This window comes from Phalacrocorax carbo, chromosome 6, assembly GCF_963921805.1.
Source record: "Phalacrocorax carbo chromosome 6, bPhaCar2.1, whole genome shotgun sequence".
Lineage (NCBI taxonomy): Eukaryota > Metazoa > Chordata > Aves > Suliformes > Phalacrocoracidae > Phalacrocorax > Phalacrocorax carbo.
The window spans coordinates 24756036-24776546 of record NC_087518.1 but is presented as its reverse complement, the minus strand read 5'-3'; the positions used below and the strand labels follow the sequence as shown (position 1 = coordinate 24776546).

Below are 20511 nucleotides of genomic sequence, written 5' to 3'. Positions count from 1 at the left end.
GTGTGAATACTCAGAGAAATGACTGTCCAAGTAACACATTCAGCAATGCAATACCATCTTACCACTGTATTCTTCTTAGGCACCGTAATAATTCTTGTTAGCACACAGACAGAATTTACTAGAATTAGTAGTTATTAAATGTTATTTTTCAGAAGTCATATTCAGAAAGGTTGTAAGAGTAATGTAAATTGTTGTAATGTAAATTCGAGTACATATTTTTAGTAATTTACATGCTGTGCTGTATATAGTGAGGATTGCTGGAGGGCTGGATTTGCCTGGGGAGCAGAGTGCTGTAGTAAGAAAGTCAAGCCTACCTGTCAGATAAATGAGGAGGGATACAGAAGCATTTTTCAAAAGTGAAGCACTCTATGGATGACACGTTTATTTTCAAAGCAGGAAATACTTATTGAGTGACTGTGTTCTTTTGGGCCTGCACTTTGCAGATGTACGCTGATTCATTGGTGGCTGTTGCTCATAATACCCATAATTGGGAAGTGACATTGTTTTTGGCTTAGAGAAGAGAAAAAACCCCCAGTATGTCCGATCAAGCGCCACACACTTGTTGACATGACAAATTTTTCTTTGGAAAGTGAATTGTATGACTTTTTGCCTAACTGAAGTCTTGTATTTCAGTAAGAAATGGCAACCCATCTGTTTTACTGGAGCGTACATAGTTGTGGATTAGCGGGCCATTTTCAATAGCACTAATTATTTTAAAAGCAGCTCAAGAGACATTGAAACTCTGTGTCTTGAAATGTAATATCCTAGGAAGAGTCTTTGGTCTTGCAAAACAGTGCCAAGTAGTTCTGCTCACCTTACTCTCTATTTCTTTAGGACAGATAGGAATTGGAGAGTCTAAATCCTTTGCCTCATTTGAGAGTGGATCACAGCGTAGAAACGTTGAAAACGAACCCTTTGGGCAAATGCAGTTGGTATCAGTACAGAAGAAAATAATTCAGATGAATAAACCACTTCTTATGATAAATCTGTCAAATAAAGTTCTTTGAAAAAGGGGTGATGTAGAAAGCCCAAGTTCTGACCTGAACTGGTAGATGCAGCAAACAGTATGTTGCCACTGGCTGCTGCAGATTTCCTCATACCATACTTGAGCTTCAGTTGCACCAAATGTAAAAGATCGTAAATGACAGTGAAGTTATTCTGAGCATTTGACTTGCTAAGCATTGCTTGACTGCAGCAGCAAGCGATTACAAGCTGTAACCTTAGCCATGTAAAGCTCAGGTTACCTTCTGAACACGACATTCATTACAATTAAACAACACCTGAACAGCATCTTAGGGCAGCACCTGGCAGGCTCTAAGTGAGAAGCAAGAGATAAGGGTGATAAAATTCACAGTTGGCCTCAGTTCTATTCATTCTGCATAACAGTGAAAATGTCAGTACATGTGCCTTTACAAATGATACAAAATTAGAAGATGGTCAAAATAGTAAAGATGAAAAAAGTGTGAAAAGACCTGGCAACACTGGGACTGGAGGGAGCATCTTAGCCTGGTGAATATAGAAGTGCATGGTCACATAGCAATGGAACTGGTGAAACCTAGATTCCATTTTTCTGTTTGCTTCTGGATTTTCCGTTATCTAGTAATGTACAAGTGACAGCTGAAGCTTTTTCTCACAATTAGGCCATTCATATTTCTCTACCATTCCCATGTTAATCCTGTAATGTCAAAAAAGTTTGAACTTACGTTGCCCCCTCTTTTCAGAGCAGCTGCTAATAGAAGACCATCAGGAAGCTTGTGGGAACCTACTCTCTTCACACTTACTTCAGTTAAATTGGATTGAAAGTGGTCAGTGGGTTCACAAGCTATGAGGGGAAGAAAGCTGGACACATACACATACCTTGGAAACCAGGCTAAAAGCATCAAATAGAATTTGGTACAAGGACTGTGTCTCCCACTTCTTGCATTAAGCATGTGCATCAAGACAGGTTGAGAATAGAGTTGCTGGTGCATGTTCTCTCAAAACCATCTTGAGAGTAGTTAGGACAGCAAGTTTGGGGTCATTTTTGTGCAAAACCAGTTGGGGACATGATATCTGTTCTTTTTAGAATTGATTTTTGCATTGCACTGGTATGCTTGTCATCCCACTTTCATGTGGGATACAAAGGAGCTGTGGGGAACTAATACCCAGTCTCATCTGTTGCCCTCATTAGCAATGTCTCTGTTCGCACGAGGAGGCTTTGTGCTGAGTGGGGGCATGCAGGGCTGATCCTGTAAGCCTTTGTGTCAGGGCTTTGATCATGACAAACTCCAGGCCTGGTCTGAAACAGTATTTTAAAAGGAAAGCCTCCTACACGTGGAACATCATAATCTTCCAGAATCCTATGGATCTCTTCTCACATAGTACCAGGAGTACTATTTGACATGTCTTGGTTCTGTTAGATTTCCAGAAAGGTAGTTCTGATACTACCAGAAGAGCCAAAAGAAAAACAAGCTGATAACTTTTTAAGTTTTCCAAAGTTAAAATGTGCAGAGATTGAGCAGATGTTACCCTGAAAACCAGAAGTGCTTTTGTATTAATTAGCAAAGGAGTGTAGGGAAATGATGTAAGGAAAATGCGGTAGGTAGGCTCTGGACCTGTCAAAACTTTCAAAGATGTGCTTATATGAATATATTGTTGACTGTTCCAGAAAAAGTATCAGGCAGATTACCAAATATGTGAAGTATTGTAGCCTAGCATTTATCGTTTTAAAATAAATGTAAATTATTTTGTAATCCCCTTAAATAAGTTATTAACCTAACCTTAGTACATAGGTTTATATGGAATTAACTGTGTGTGGTCATGATTTAAGGGTCAGATTTAGTGCTTAGATTGTGAATTACATTTCTCATAAACTTGAAGCACTTGAAGCTGTCAGGGTGGTAGGAAGGATTCACAGCACACACTGCACACAGGCTCCTTTTCCCTGACATCTCTAGATCCACCCTGGTTAGACAGCCTGTGTTACTCTGTCCTAGGCTGTCCTTTTAGAGTCAGCTTCCAAGAGTTACCAATTTGTGTTGGTACAATAAAGTGTACAACAGAGCATATATACTAAATACCTCTCATTCTGTTTACCTTTCAAAGTGCCTTTCAGTTGTTTGATGTAATATATAGACAGCAGATATGACTGGGAAAGTAAGGCTAAATGTCAGGAGATAGCATTTAGTTTATCCTGTCAGCAAATCTCTAGAAACTGAATTTTCACTAATGCTAATGTCCACATTAGTGCTGCAGTGCAAGGGCAGCTGCGTTTTCAAAGTTATCTTGCTTGATGTCACTTGACTCCTCAAATTGTTGCAGTACTTCTTTGCAGAAGTGGCGATCAGGACTCCGATCTGAAAAAACAAAGGCAGGACATTCTGATTGACATGTCTGGGTTATGTCAGTGGTACTTGAAAGCACCTCCTCGCATGTAGTAGGGAGATAATCCTTGATGTTAATTCCTCTGATGAGCTCTTCAAAATACTGTTGCACTGAAATTTTATGCTTTGGTAGGTCCTGATATGAGGCTTTTTCTTCTAGCACTTTTTCTATCTTTCCCTTGAATTTTTTGTCTTCCTGTAGAAATTGTACAGAATTTTCATGCTGTTCCATGAGGGTTGCCATTTGCTGATAAAGCTGTCCAGAAGCTTTGGCCTCATTTGAGATTACCTGCAGTCTCTCCAATTTTGTAGAATAGTCATGGTGTAACTTGGATTGCAGTTCAGCCATTCGATACCATATGCCCTTCAGCAAACCCATTCCAACTGTGTCAATCATTACCTTGGTGTTTGTAGCACCAGCTGTTAGCTCATTAATCAGCTTTTCAGTTTCCTGCATGAAATAAATTAATGAAAAGTTATTTATCGCATCATAACCATGTCACTGAGTAATGTTCAGAATAGGTAAATGCACTTTTAACTTTAAAAAAATATGATGTAGGCTCTGTACTCTTTACAGTTTTGGCAGCCATTAGTGCTCAAAGCCAAATGAAAATATAAATAATATTAAATGCATTCTGAAACATTTTGCTATTTTGTCTCTAGTTTAGCAAGTTACCTGAACTGCAGGGTGCTTCTCAAAACGGATCTCTTAAAATGTCTTTTCTTGGGAACGTGATTTTCTTTAGGAAACTGTGGCAACTGTGCACTGTGCTCATGCCTTCTTTGTGGAGATAGCACCAAGGTGAGCAGAGGAGGGGACCAGTAGTCAGTTCAATGAGAGAAACTGTATAAATTGTTTGGGTTTGCATGGTTTTTTTCAGGTGAGATGTAGCCTGCTTGCTCTTCATATGAATGTGAAGTCACATGAAAGACAGAAGCACTTCTGGGAAAATGGGATCCCCTGCAGGTCAGCAAGGTGGGAGCAGAGTAAGAGTGTTAACTGTACTGATCAGGACATGAGTGTCTCCAGGTGATGTCTGCATGTCTTACTCTCAAAGAATGAGCCACCTGCTTTGAGACTTAGGAACTATTAAAACACAAGATCCCTTCAGATGAAGATAAAAGAGTAGTGAGGTGCCAGCTTTTTCCACCAGCTCTTAAATGCCTCCTTGCAAGCCCACTTACCTAGCAAAGACATTGGTCGCAGGGTGTTCTGCAGGAATATTTGTGCTCTGTACATGCATTACTAAGAGTATTTGGGATGCCAGATTGCATGTACTGCATGTTCTTCACAGAGAACAGTAGTTAAATCTTGCAAGCCCACATCCAGTAATATGTCTTAGTATGTTTTTTCATCTAGTTAATGAGCATTAACAAATTTTGAAGATGTGAGAAAAGCTTTGGTATTCAAAACTCATGTTATACCTAGGTGAGGTTCACAGTATGTAGAAAAAGGGACCGGCCACTTCAGAGGAATATAGGAATGTTGTCAGGGTATGCAGAGATATGACGAGGAAGGCCAAGGCCCACTTGGAATTAAATCCGGCAAGGGATGTCACAGATAACAAGAAGGGCTTCTTTAAATACATCAGCAGCAAAAGGAAGACTATAGGGATACAGTGGGCCCCCTGCTGAACAAGGAAGGGGCCCTGATAATGCAGGATGCAGAGAAGGTGGAGTTACTCCTAAGGCTGGTCCTCAGGCATCTCAGCCCCCAGAGAAGAGAGGACAAATGTGAGGAAAGGAAGTCTTACCATCAGTTGAGAAGGATTGGGTCAGAGATCACCTATGCAGACTGGATCCTCACAGATGCATGGGCCCCGATGGGATGCACCCACGAGTGCTGAGGGAGCTGACGGATATTCTTGCTGAGCCACTCTCCATCATCTTTGAAAGGTCGTGGAGGACAGGAGAGGTGCCCGAGGACTGGAGGACAGCAAATGTCACTCCATTCTTCAAAAAGGGCAAAAAGGAGGACCTGGGGAACTATAGACCAGTCAGCCTCACCTCCATCCCCAGAAAGGTGATGGAGCAATTCATCCTGGAGGTCACCTCCAGGCATGTAGAGGACAAGAAGGTCATCAGAAACAGTCAACATGTGTTCACCAAGGGAGGATCATGCTTGGCCAACCTGATAGCCTTCTATGGTGGTGTGACTGGCTGGGTTGATGAAGGGAGAGCAAAGGATGTTGTCGATCTTGACTTCAGTAAGACATTTGACATGGCCTCCCATAGCTGCCTTATAGGCAAGCTAAGGAAGTGTGGGTTGGATGAGTGGACAGTGAGGTGGATGGAGAACTGACTCAACAACAGAACTGAGAGGGTTGTGATCAATGGAGCAGAGCCTGGATGGAGCCCTGTCACTAGTGGTGTTCCCCAGGGGTCTGTGCTGGGTTCAGTCCTGTTCAACATACTCATCAATGACCTGGATGATGGGATAGAGCGTAACCTCAGCAAGTTTGTGGATGATACCAAGCTGGGAGGAGTGGCTGATACACTAGAAGGCTGTGCTGACATCTAGTGAGACCTGGACAGGCTGGAGAGCTGGGCTGAGGGAGCCTCATGAAATACAACACAAGCAAGTGCAAGGTCCTGCACCTGGGGAGGAACAACCCCATGCACCAGTACAGGCTGGGGGCTGAACTACTGGAAAGTGTCTCTGTTGAGAAGGACCTGGGAGTGCTGGTGGACAACAATCTGACCATGAGCCGGCAATGTGCCCTTGTGGCTGAGAAGGCCAGCGGTGTCCTGGGGTGCATTAAAAGGAGTGTGGCCAGCAGATCGAGAGAGGTTATCCTCCCCCTCTACTCTGCCCTAGTGAGGCCACATTTGGAGTACTGCTTCCAGTTTTGGGTCCCCCAGTTTAAGAAGGACATGGAACTGCTTGAGCAAGTCCAGCGGAGAGCTACCAAGATGATCGGGGGACTGGAGCATCTCCCTTATGAGGAAAGACTGAAAGACTTGGGTTTGTTTAGCCTGGAGAAGAGAAGACTGAGGGGGGATTTCATAAATACTTATAAATATCTAAAGGGTGGGTGTCAGGATGATGGGACTAGGCTCTTTTCAGTAGTGCCCAATGACAGGTCAATGGGCAATGGCACAAGTTGGAACACAGGAAGTTCTACCTCAATATGAGGAAAAACTTCTTTACTGTGAGATTGACAGAGCAGTGGAACAGGCTGCCCAGGGAGGTTGTGGAGTCTCCTTCCCTGGAGACATTCAAAACCCGCCTGGATGTGTTCCTGTGCCCCCTGCTCTAGGTGTGCCTGCTCAGACAGGGGGGTTGGACAAGATGATCTCCAGAGGTCCCTTCCAACCCCTACCATTCTGTGATTCTGTGAACAGAAGACAAAGAGCCAGTTTGGCCAGGGCTATAATACTGTCTAAATAAGGATTAAAATATGTTCCTATTCTCTTCCTGCTAAGCCATTTTATCTTGTATATCCTAAGCCTCTCTTGAAAATCTACAAACTGCCTAGTATCAAAATGCAGCTCTCTAATCTTCTGTCAATCACCCGGGGATCATGGGATTTTGTGAGTATCATCTCAGATGAGTCACACTTACTTTCCTAGCTTCTTCAGATTTCTTATGAACGAAATGTAATTTTTTTTGAAATGCTTTTTTTCTTGCACTGTAAACTTCTGATACTTTTGCAACATTGTGGTCCTCATGTTTTCCAAAGAGTTTACAGATTGCGCATATTGGCTCATCGTCAGTCAGACACATCTGAGGGAGAAAAAATACACAAGGAGAGTTAGTATCTATGTATAAGTAAAATAATCCAAGTAATTTGTTGGTTTGTCTGTTGTTAGTTACTGTTAGAAGTGCCAAAACTGAGTATAGCTGGTGAAGCTGCTGTGTTTGTCTTCCAAACCAATTGCTGTGTTTTCTGCTGGCATTTGCAGTACATGATACAAGTTTTGCCAAATCATGTGCCTTTTAGTTGCCGAGTAAAAAATGTGTACTCCCTTCCTCTGTGCCATGTGAATTTTGACATCAGGTGGGAAGTTTCATAGTTCATAGAAGTTTGATATCAGGGAAGTTTCACATTCAATAAACCATATTACTGGACTTTACAGCACAGAGTATTTTGTGTCTTGGTGATACCTAGTGCTAGATGACCCACTGGTGATGGGAGATAGGGGAAACTGCTGCAAAACTGCACATGAAGATACAGTCCTTAGCCAGAAAACTTATGAATGATGGAGGTAAGTAATATCTGCAGGAAGGATAATAATTTTTTTCCCCTATATTTATAATTTTGTTCCCATGTTAGTACAGTCACACATGCATATACTAGCACACACAAACTAAGATATTTTATAGGAGAGAGAGAACTCTGATTTATGGCTTAGCTCAGGAAGTACTTTTTGTGCCTGAACGATGAAGGCACACATTTTTGTGGGATGCAACGAGCAATGGCTTCACTGGTGAAACAGGAGTAGATACTGAAATGGCATTGTAAGGCTGACGAGCAGACCAGAAGGCAGAGGTAATTTTGTAACAAACAAACAAAAAAAATTGGAATATGTGAATGAGGGGCTTGAGTGAAGTGCAGTGAAATGGGGAACCGGTGGCAGAATTCAAAGAGGAGATGCAGTTTTCAAAGGCAAATGGACAATATGAATCCACAATGTGTCTAAAAGTGATGAATAATCACCATCTGTGGCACTGGGTCTTCCTGTCCATAAAATGAATGAAGTTTCTTTTGTGTCTTTGAGCTATTTATGATTATTATTGGTGTTGCTTTCTCTAGTAAGTGCTGGTGTAGGAATGGCAGTAGAATGATTGAACTCCTTGAGGAATGAGAACTTAGACTTTTCAGAGGACTGATTTCTATGGGACTACCATGTGCTTACCTCTAGCCACGCTTCTGTGGCTTTTGCGGCTAACTTCATCAGTGGATTACTGGGAAATAGAGTATTCAGTATGAAAAAGGGAAGGAAACTCTGGTCCTTTTTTGTCATTTTAGCATAGCGCTTAGAAAAGGCAAAGAAGATCTTACACCATGTGGTCAGGTTCAAGAAGAATAGTTTTAGTTCTGCTGTTACTCAGTCTAAAAGGCTGAACTCGTCTTTTTAAAAGGTAAAAGTTTTTTGAAGTTTAGGAAGCTGCTTGCTAATTGCTGCAGAAAATCCCCTATCAGTGGGATGGATAAAAATATTCTGCGTAAGAAATCCTTATCAATATTCAGTATTATATCTTTTTTTATATAATTTTGGAATGAATTTCTATATCTTAATATTATATAATTTATCATAATAACTTTGTTATATGTAAGGACTTCATGAAGTATTGATCATCCACTTGGATTTCCAGTAAAAATTTTGGACTTTGTAGGGACTTAGCACTTATAGGATAGAAAGCGTGCAGATTACTAAAATGAAAAGGGATAGATAAAAATTCATACCAAATTCATGTTTTCTCCATGTTCTTCACAGATTTGGGACAACTGTCTTTTCTCCTGAGTACAGATTTTTTCAAGCTCATATTTAAATTTCTCCAGTATGCTTTCAACTAGACTATTTCGTAGCAGGCCAAAAATTCCTCTGCTCCTCAAATAAGTGACCTACAAATGAAAAAAATAGTAAATTAGTTTGACGCCATCCACCCAACAGTGTTGAGAGAGCTAGCTGACCTCATTGCGAGGCCACTCCCCATAATCTTCGAGAAGTCATGAGAATGGGGGATGTCCCAGAGGACTGGAGGAAGGTAAATATTACCCCTATCTACAAGAAGGGCTCAAGTCAGGATCCGAGTAATCATAGGCCCATCAGCCTTACTTCAATCCCTGGGAAAGTTATGGAATGAATCCTCCTGGGGGCCATCACAAGTCAAATGAAGCACGTGATTGGGAAAAGCCAACATGGCTTCACTAAAGGCAGATTATGCTTGACAAACCTGGTGGCCTTCTATGACAAAGTGACTTGCCTGGTTGACATGGGGTGGGCAGTGGACATCGTCTACCTGGACTTCTCCAAGGCCTTTGATACAGTCCCCCACAGACTCCTCCTGGAGAAATTAATGTGTTATGGCCTAGACAAGTGGTCTGTGCAGTGGGTGGGGAACTGGCTGACAGGCAGCACCCAGAAGGTGGTGGTAAATAGCTCTTTTTCAAACTGGCAACCTGTCGCTAGTGGAGTCCCCCAGGGATTGATATTGGGCCCAATGTTATTCAACTTCATAAGTGATCTGGATAACGGCATCAAGTGTAGCCTGATGAAGCTTGCAGATGACACCAAATTGAGTGGGGAAGTAGGCAGTCTGGAAGGGAGAGCCGCTCTGCAGGAAGATCTGGATAGGCTGAAAGAGGGGGCTAACAAGAACCTTATGAAGATCAACAAGGACAAGTGTAAGGTCTTGCACCTGGGGAAACATAATCTGGGAGTGCAGCACAGACTGGGATCTACCTGGCTGGAGAGCAGCTCTGTGGAAAGGCACCTGGGGATCCTGGTGGACAGAAAGCTCATCATGAGTGAACAGTGTGCTGCTGCAGCCAAAAAGGCCAACAGGATGCTGGGTTGCATCAAAAAGGGCATCACCAGCAGAAATAAAGCAGTCATTATCCCACTCTACTCAGCGCTTGTCAGGCCACACCTGGAGTACTGTGTACAGTTCTGGTCCCCGCTATACAAGAAGGATGTGGACAGGCTGGAAGGGGTCCAGAAAAGGGCCACCAGGATGATCAAAGGACTGGGAAGCCTGCCATATGAGGACAGGGAGAACTAGGTTTGTTCAGCCTTGAGAAAAGGAGGCTTAGAGGGGATCACATCACCATGTACCAGTACTTAAGGGGTAGCTACAAAGAAGGTGGAGACTCCCTTTTTACAAGGAGTCACATGGAGAGGCCAAGGGGGAATGGACACAAGTTGCTCTTGGGGAAATTCCAATTGGACATCAGAGGGAAATTTTTCACAGTGAGGACAGTCAACCATTGGGATAATCTCCCCAGGGAAGTGGTTGACTCCACCACATTGGACACTTTTAAGATTCAGATGGACAGGGTGCTGGGCCATCTTGTCTAGTCTGTGCTTTTCCTAGAAAGGTTGGACTAGATGATCCCTGAGGTCCCTTCCAACCTGTGATTCTGTGACTGGAAGAGACACACTTTGTTTCTCTGATAATTCAGTATAATGTAGAAAAAAAACATAATTTTTATTTAGTTGATATTTACATTAATATGATTTGAACCATGGTGAAATATTGCAGAAGTACCTAGACAGCTAGTTCATTCAAACATGTGACATGAAGGCTCATGAGTATCACTTGCCCATACTTTGCCTCTGAGTATAGGCTGTTTATTCTAAACCAATGGGAATTGCATTGTTTAGTCTAAAATACAGAATTTACCAAATCAAGTGGAGAGATCTCATAGTTTCTGTTAACAGGTAAAAAGTGTATTTTTTTTTTAAATATTTAGAGGCATGTCCTGAAGGCATTATGACACTCTAGCCCTGAACCTTTTACTCCCTGAAGTCAGTAAATTTACTTGCATGCTAGACAGGGAATATAGATGTCTGCAGTTTTCGCTGAATTAAGGTTTTGCCTCCATAAAGACTATGAGAAGGTTTTAAAGTTAGCATTTGGTATTAGCATTTGGTGGCAGAATCTATCCCTAAGAAAAGCCTTCACGGTGGGCTTGGCACTTACTGAAGTCTGTAAAATATGGATATTAGAATAAGTATGTTCCAAATTTCAAGAGAATCTGCTGATTCACTTGTGTAATAAACCTGCAACGTGTCAAACTGGGAAACAATGGTAAGCAAATATCTTGTTTAGTCAGATTCCTAGAAAGTATCTAGTTTAAAGAAGATAACATTTAGCACTGGCACATTTTTCTTGCAGTAGAAATGCAAAGATCATGAGGCCAAGTTTCAGCGCAGCAGCAGTGTTAAGGGACCAGAAACACAGATGCCACACAGTTAAAAACATGGGAGTGATCGCACATAACCTGTTCCATTCATTACAGATATGACGTGGCACGTTACTCCTTGTGAGAACTGTCTCCAGTGAAGGGATGGGGCATACCTGCCACTTCATATTAAAGCAAGTCTCCTAACCGTGAGATGTGTCTTCTGCCCAGCTTCTACAGACAATGTAAAATCACACCTCCTTACCTTCCTGCACAGGGGGCAGTGGAAAAACCCATTGATGTGGTCACAGTTTTGGTGTAGCAGGATCTTCTCCAGGCATTGCTTACAGAAGTTGTGTGTGCAAGACAGGACCAGGATGGGGGGCGTGAACAGCTCCAGACACACGGGGCATGAGAGCGCCTGTCTCAGGGTTTCCATGGTGGTGGTTCACATGAAGACAACCCTTTCCTGACAGCTGCCAGCACAGCCCCTCTCCGCCAGCCCCAGACTTCTAGAACCTGCCCCAGACTCTGTCATAACATCTCCTTGGCAGCGGCAGTTCCCTTCTCCAAGATGCTGACAGTTTAATGGGATCTCCTGCATCTCTGATCCCACCCAGCGCATGTGCGAAATCACTGTATTACACCAAGGTGTTCTTTCTGCTGGAACACGTTGGTCTGGATTTAAGTATGCTCTTGGGTGATTAATGCTTGGAGATGTTGAAACAATCCAGCATCTGTTACTCTAATTAGAAGACTTTTGCATCTCAACACAAGAGAAGTTCCTTGTGGTGGTAAATTATTTTATTACTTGTAATTTTTCATTCAGAATTGAATCTTTTGGTTTTGTTCACTCGTTTCATATTTTCATTACCTTGTGCTGAAAGCTTTGAAAAGTCAGCTTATGCCTTGTTAGAAGTATTCCTTTTGTTATCATTAACGTCTTTAAAGTGCATTTTTTAGAGAATGGAATAACTCAACGACATCGAGAGCTAACATGGCAGCTGTTTGGGGAACTTTCAAGTAACTGCTTTCTGCCAGGTACTGAAATATATTAAAGGCTTCTGTGTCCAGTGTCGAAAGTCTCCGACAGGCATAACCCATTACTTTCAGTAAGGCTGTGTATTTATCAAGACAGTAGCATTTGGCTCACTGCTTTTAGACAGGGGTACAGGAACCACATAAGACATTCCTCATCTACTGTTAAATATATCAGGTGTTGTACAATAGCTAGGAAATTAGAGTTAATAGATTAATGACTGAAAGAAATCAAAGTAACTGGACAAGTAAAATCATGAACAGGTGGATAAGAGTGCATGTGCACACACACACACTGATCAGGTGTTGCCCTTTGGGGTTGTTAATACCTGATTGTCATAGCAATTATGTTCCCTCTTTGGTTATCTCCAGCTCACTCACAGCTATGTATGGACACAATCACAACTTTGGTTGGGGCACAGCTGGTCAGTTTTGTGCTCTGCTTACTTGGGATATTCCTACTGCATGGGAATGAAGATTTGGCATTCAGGTCCCAGGCATACATAAATTTTCTTATGTGTAGCAAACCTCTGTCAGTTAGCTAGAAAGTAGGAGCAAAGCCAGCAGGCTTCAGGCCAGTAGTTAAGGAGAGTTGTTTTCCCCACATCTTTCTGATTCAAGACCTTTCCCAAAGAAAGCAAGAGGAATAAATGGGGGGTAGTATGCTAGGAATTGAAGACAAAATGTCTGCTTGGATGTTGAGTCTGATTGTAGCAAGAGTTTTCTAGTCACCAGTATATTTAGAAATTAATTTGTGATCCCTGTTGTTTCTCCAGCAATCTGTTGCTGTTCTTATCTCTAGTCCTTCTCCTTTTTCCATAACCTTTGTGTCCTGTGAGTTGTGTTGCATGGTGCAGACTAGCAGAGGATGCTGGAAGGAGGTGTGCTCTGTAACTGAGATGGGATGCGCAGGTGTAAAAACAGGAGTCTCAATAGGAGTGCATGGAAACCCTGCACAGAAAGTATGGTGTTATTTTCAACATATATTGCAGTCAGCCAGTGTCACTGCCAACACTGAATGCTTTCTGGGTTTCATGTTATTGTGTAGAACATTCACTTCGAATTTTTTGAACTTTAAATTAGTATCTTGATAAAGGGTAAATTTGTTTCCTCTCAGTAGAGCCCTTTTCTTGGTGCTCAGTGGGGCTATAATGCAGCCAGGGTTGAAGGAGGATCTCTGCCGCTTAGGCCACAGGGACAGGACACCTTGGCTCCATCCTCCTTTTGGTTGTGATTTGCTATGGTCACTGTGCAAGCATTTTACATTATCTGGCCTCAGTTTATTCATCTTGATAATAAACGTGATAATGTACTGAAAAGTTATTTTCTTATTACTTTAAATGTTGTAGTATTTGAGATATTTGGATACACGTTATAACCCAAGCACTTTTGTCAAAAAAAGTCTGAAATCAGCAGAAAGATATATTGATCGTTCAGTTCCTAAGTGCAGATAGTATAGAAATAGAAAGTGCTCTCAGAAGTAAAGTTGTATATTCATTGTTTGGTATTTAATACACTATCTCTCCTGAAGTAGAGCTATTCATCTGTTTCAAAGTATGGTATTTCTTCATTCATTGTCTTTTCAGTCACTGGAAGCCAGTTACTACATGCATACAAATGCTATTACAATTACCAGTGAAACTGGTAGCATAAATTGCAATGTAAGGGCACCCACCAGTTTTTCTTTAATCTTATGGAAGTCCAGTGTGCAATTTATTAATTCTTAGCTGTCATTGCCTAACCCTTATGATGGTACAAAGGTCACTTCACTTGGATGGAGCGGGCAGGGATTGATAACATTCCCATGGTGCTTTCTATTTACAGAGCTAACTTGCTTGCTTGAATTCAGTTATTTTTATAAAATACACCATCAAATCCTTCACTATTTAAATAAGGGCCAAAACACCACACTGAACATGCAACAGACACTCAGTGTCAGCGTGGCAGGTGAAGATCTGGCTGATGCTGCCTGCAAAAGTGGGAATCACAGACATGAGTTGAATTTTGGACTTGCCATTAATATTGCAGTAGAACCATATAGTTTTTCACTTGTCCAATATAATATAAATCAGTTCTTATGAAAAAAGTAGGTTTTGAGTGACATGGTCAAATTCTCCTTAATGGATGTGTAAAAGCATAAAAGTTTGGTGTGTTTTTTGTTTTGTTTGTTTTTTCACATTAGATAAAACCCTGGAAAAAAACTTTACATGCTATGAAAAAATATTCACTGAAATGCTTAAACTGAGACTTACTTTCAAGACGTATATATATAAATATATATGTCAGTCAAATGGGAGTATTATTTTAACATCCACTCATTTTTGATAGCTTCCACCTACTAATTTCTGAGACGTGAAACCCTTCTTAGCAGTGGAATTTTTTAACCACCTTATTTGCCAGCAGGGTGGGTTGTTCCTTTTGAGACTTTGGAGTCAGGCTGCTTAGATCCCTGTCCATCTCTGCTTGACCATTGAAGTGGGCATCATCAGAGCATCTCTTCAAGAACTCAAGGACAAGGTCAGCAAAAGTGCTTTGAGACCTCAGGGCAATCCTCTGTGTATTATTTGATTTTGTGGTGTGCTGGGTATGTCAAATAAAAGATTCCTCCAAAAACATGGTCTGGCTGACAAAGGAGTAGTTTGATGTGGCTTTTTATTTCAAGTCTATTAACAGTTAGGTAATATGAGGATATACAGAGATGAGGATATAGAGGATTTACTCTCCTGGTAAATGTTCATATGTCTTCTTTTAAAAGACGGTACTGACTTTATTGAGGCGGGGGAGGAAAATAGACCAATGGTTATTTTGCTGAGAAATGTGACCATAATATTGCCCACTATGGCGGATCAAGTCAGGAAGCTAAAGATGGGGTTGTGCCAGTGATGGTCATATTTTTCTCATTTTTGTTTTTGTTGGGGTATTTGTTGGGTTTTTTTGGTGGTGGCTTTTTTGTTTTTAGATTGAGCACCATTTTGAGCCAGTTTAAAGGCTAAATGGACAACGTCCACACATATTTTCTTGAGCCTGACTTATTGGAACTGAATAGATCTCCTGCAAGTCAGATACGGGTGTTAGACTTCTCAGTTTTGGTTCAACATGAAATACCTTTATTATTAAAAGCTTACTTGTAAAATAGCTATATTGGTGTAGACCCTTTCGAGTACTAGCCCAGAGCCTGAGGCTGCACTGGAAACTGGTGTTTGTAATTTCGCAGGTTGCTGCAGCTGGCACGTGTCACTAACTGGCACAGAGAGAGAGCATAGAGGCTGTGGTTTTAATGTAAGAAAAAAAAAAAAGATACAAATAGGTTGTTTTATTGCCTCCTATGAAGGCAATAAATTCCATGAAGGCAGTCTATTCCTACCACTGTTTGCAATAGGTCAGTCCAGAAGACACTGGGAAGGGGGGGTTGGTCTCTTCCCTGCCCTCTCCTGCGTCACCAGTGTGTTGCCTGTGACTGCTCAGAGGATCTTCTGTGATCTTGTAGTAAAGCTCTAGGAAATGCAAAAGTGGGGTAGGAACTCCTCCAAGGCAACAACAGGGAAATCCCACACTCTGGGAGTAGTGTGGACTCCCCTTCCCACCCTCAGTCACCCTCCGCTCTACTTAGCCAGGCCTGGGATGCTTCCAGCTCCCCCGTGTTGTGTTTTTATAGTATGAATTGGTGACGCTCGGCAGTGTTTAGCACATTCCAACCTGCCATGGTGGCCTGTCCCTGGTTCACTGCAGGGTTTTAGCAGGACGGTGTTTGCTGCTGTGTGCATGGTGTGGTATTTCCAGTGGAGACTGTCCTGTCGGGCAGTGAGAACAGCTGCCATGAAGTTTTGTAGTGAAAAACTTTCTCACATTTCTAAGTCACAGCTGCACAGAAAAAGACATCTGTAATATTGCATCTTTCTTCTACTTTCTTAGATGCAAAATTGCTGTCATGGTGAATTTCCTCACTGGTACATGTAGTGACTAAGAAAAACTACGTATTATTTTTGTGTTTCAGGTTCACAAGCAAAGAAACACCTGTTTCATGAAATTCCCATGCCCTACCGTTGGGTCCTATCTTCTGCCTAAGCTTTGAGCTTCAAATACGCAACTAGTGTCTCATGTGTCTCCTTCAGAATGGTAGGGGTTTGTTGTTTTGGGGTTCTTTTTGATACTTTCATATTTTAATATCTCTTGTTTTGGCTGAAAGAATGACCCTTTACAGGTACTCACTGAAGAGTATGAATCCTGAAGGAGGGGTCTTAGTTTGCTTTCTAAAATTCTGCATTTGCTCAGAAGGGAATATTCATCAGACTGGAAACAAATGTCTCAGGACTGATCCTGTAGGGCTTCAGATCTCCAGTCCCCTCTGTGGGGAGCAACTTTTTATTTGGCAAACATGGGAAACACATCTTGCTAGTTTATTTGGTTGACAACATGTCTTATGAAATTTTTAGTGACCTGCTACCCCACCATATGACATAAGTCCAAAATAAATTGACTGCACCATCATCTGTGGAAAATAGATATGTAGAGTACAGCAGGGAGTGCCACTGAACCTCTTACACAGTGTCACTGAAAAAAGACATTCCTGATTTTAACCTCTACTCCTTATTTCTTTAGTGAGACTGTGCCATGCTTTGTGATCATATGGGAGCTGCTGTCTCTCATTGCCCATTCCCTCCTTTCTGCTCTGTGTAGCTGTCATGGTTTTAGCTGGGATGGAGTTAATTTTCTTCACTGTAGCTGGTATAATGCTGTGTTTTGGACTTAGTATGAGAATAATACTCATGTTTTAGTTGTTGCCAGATAGTGCTTGTATTAGTCAAGGACTTTAACAGCCTCTCATGCTCTGCCAGGTGCACAAAAAGCCCAGAAGGGAGGGGACACAGCCAAGACAGCTGATCCAAACTGACAAAAGGGATATTCCATATCATATGACATCATGTCTAGTATGTTAACGGGGGAGGGGTTGGGGAAGCAGCAATCGTGGCTTGGTAACCAGCGGTGTTGGTCGGCGGGTGGTGAGTGGTTGCATCACTTGTTTGTTTGCTTTTTTTTTCCCCCCCCCTCCCGAGGTTTCACCCCTCTCTCTCATTATTGTTGTTGTTGTTTCATTTTAATTATTAAACTGTTCTTATCTCAACTCATGAGTTTTCTTACTTTGGCCCTTCTGATTCTCTCCCCTATCCCACAGGGGTGATGGGAGTGAGCAAGTGGCTGTATGGTGCTTAGTTGTTGACTGGGGCTAAACGACAACAGTAGCACTGCAGGAGAGGGAAAAGTTGGAAGAGCATTAAATCATAATTTATTCATTCTAGGTGGGCTTTTACTGATTGACCGGTGGCCCTAAAGCACAGGAGCAAAGCAAATATTGCACCATAAAGGCAATGGCAATCAGAGAATTAAGATCAGGTTCTTTCTCAGAATCCTTTTTAAGGTAATTAGATGTGTGTCAATTCTTTACTCATCAAAATATATAGAATAATAGCGGAGAATATCAACAAAATCAGCGATGCACAGAACACACACAGACAGACCAAGGCCTAGGATAAAGAGGTTTTGATATAAGAGATACAGGAAAAGCTCAGCTTTTTCTTCCTAAAATATTTTGTCTAGGAAAAGAGGGAGATTCAAGCATTTCCCTCAGACCAATACTCTCGTCTGAAGAGATGATGGTAGCCGAGTAAAAGAAGTAGGAGGACGAATTTCTGTGCTAAATTTCTCAGCTAATTTCTGTGCTTTATTTCTCATTCTGGAATCAAAATAAAGGAAAGACTGAGGTATGTTTGTCACAGAGACAGACTACTGAGTGTTTAAACCAAGATATATTGTGAACATTTATAAAGCAAAATACTTCCTGAAACTAACATCCTATCCAAAGTAAATGAGCGCTATCTCTGTATGGAAACTTCATAGGTAAAAATAAAACTTCCCCTTCTATCCTGCACATTGCCTTAGCATGTAACACAACACCAACTTGTAGTTAAAAGGATGCCAGTGTCTGTTCAGGACCGCACGATGACTTTCCAGGGTTACTTGCTTGGGGCGGGACGCTCCAGCCCTCACTGGGAGCTGGCACACTCTTTCTCAGGTTATTTCCATTTTCCTTCTGGAGGGCCAAAGAACGGAGGATAAAAAAAACTCCCCAGCAGGCCAGGGCTTGACCAAAGCCCTTGGAGAAGGTAGTCCCAACAGTCAGCTAGTCAGCCTGCTAGGAGAACATGACGAGTTGGGCATAAGCAGGCAAGTCTTTCATTTTGGTTTAATTTGTGGAGGTGGAGGGACCAGGCACTCTCAGGCACTAAAGTTAATGCAAGTTCTGCTCCACTCCACCCAAAACAGCTCCGAGCAATACTTTTTCCTCTGCCACACGCTTTCAGAGGCAAAAGACATTTGGCCTATCCTAACACATATTTCGCGTTCAGATTGACTCGGTCTTTGCAGTCGATGCTCCCAGCACCCTGAATCGTAGCATCACAGAATGGTTTGGGTTGCGAGGGCCCTGTAAAGGCCATCTAGCCCAACCCCACCTGCAATGAGTAGGGCCATCTGCAACTACATCAGGCTGCTCAGAGCCCCGTCCAGCCTGACCGTCAGTGTTTCCAGGGATGGGACAGCTACCACTTCCCGGGGCAACCTGTGCCGGTGTTTCACCACCCTCAGCGTAAAAAATGTCTCCCTTATATCCGCTCTGAATCTACCCTCTTTTAGTTTAAAACCACTACCCCTTGCCCTGCTGCAACAGGCCCTCCTAAAAACTCTCTCCCCATCTTACAAGCCCCCTGCAAGTATCGAGAGGCCACAAGGAGGTCTCCCCGCAGCCTTCTCTTCAGTTGGGCTGAACAACCCAACTCCCTCGGCCTTTCCTCATAGGAGAGGTGTTCCAGACCTCTGAGGGTCACTTTTGTGGCCCTCCTCTGGACCCGCTCCAACAGCTCCATGTCTTTCCTGTGCTCAGGGCTCCAGAGCTGGACACAGTACTGCAGGTGGGGTCTCACCAGAGCGGAGCGGAGGGGCAGAATCACCTCCCTCCACCTGCTGCCCACCCTTCTTTTGATGCAGCCCAGGATAACATCGGCTTTCTGGGCTGCGAGTGCTCATTGCCGGCTCCTGTGCAGCTTTCCATCCACCAGTACCCCCAAGTCCTTTTCCACAGGGCTGCTCTCAATCCCTTCATCCCCCAGGCTCTGTTGATACCGGGGCTTGCCCCGACCCTGCAGGCGCAGGACCCTGCACTTGGCCTTCGTGAACCGCGTGATGTTCCCATGAGCCCACTTCTTGAGCTTGCCCAGCTCCCTCTGGATGGCACCCCATCCCTCAGGCGTGTCAGCCGCACCACTCAGCTTGCTGTCGCCTGCAAACTTGCCGAGGGGGCACTCGATCCTGCTGTCTATGCCATTGCATTGATGAAGATGTTAAACAGTACTCGTCCCAGTACAGGACCCTGAGGGACACCACTCGTCCCTGATCTCCATCTGGACACTGAGCCATTGACCATGACCCTCTGGATGAGACCATCCAGCCAATTCCTTATCCACCAAACAGTCCATCCATCAGATCCATAGCTCTCCAATCTAGAGAGAAGGATGATATGGGGGACCGTGTCAAAGGCCTTTTGGAAGTCCAGCTAGATGACATCTGTAGCTCTTCCCTTGTCCGCTGATGTAGTCACTCCATCATAGAAGGCCACTAGGTTGGTCAGGTGGTATATACACACCCTGTGCTCTCCTGGGTTCCCTTTGCATGTCAAATAATTGGAGAGAGTACTCTTCTGTTTCAGGGATTGACTTTGCTCTTTCAGGAGCCTGACAGAGCGTACTCCCTTAAATTTCACATGAAGAAGGAATGGAAAAGTCAAGGCTTCATCTTTGGTGGAAAACAAAAGTGACTCGTTAGCCCTGGGGTCCCCCAAGGCACCAAACTGGGCTCCAGCCTGGAAGCTGCCGACGGAAGGGGATCTTGCACTTGTCTTGAGACTGAAATAGCTCACTCTTCAGCCTCACAAGCTGTTGCTAACAGCCCCCAAGGAGGTCAGAAAGCCCTTGGCTGTGGTTTCTGGTTGTTCTGGGGGACTGTGAACTCCTCGCTGCCCCTGTGACAGTGCCCGGAAAACAGAGCAGAGCCGTGGGCTCAGCCCCAGCTGGGCCTGTGTCCCAGCCCTTGGACAGAGCTGCCCGACGGGATGTGCTCCCCTCCCAAAGAGGGCAGCTCCCCTGGCTGTGCTCCAGCGGCTCTCCACGAGCGCCCCGAGGGCCATCCCCACACAGGCTCGGCCAGGC

The 20511-nt window shown here is 43.2% G+C and overlaps 1 long non-coding RNA gene across 1 annotated transcript in view; it reads left to right on the top strand.

The window, feature by feature from the left end:
• LOC135313878 (uncharacterized) overlaps positions 1-20511 on the top strand; it is a 22858-nt gene extending 2347 nt beyond the window's left edge. The window contains exons 2-3 of the long non-coding RNA XR_010373369.1: positions 11333-16369; positions 20034-20511. This is a non-coding gene — a long non-coding RNA (uncharacterized LOC135313878). The remainder of the gene's footprint in view (positions 1-11332; positions 16370-20033) is intronic.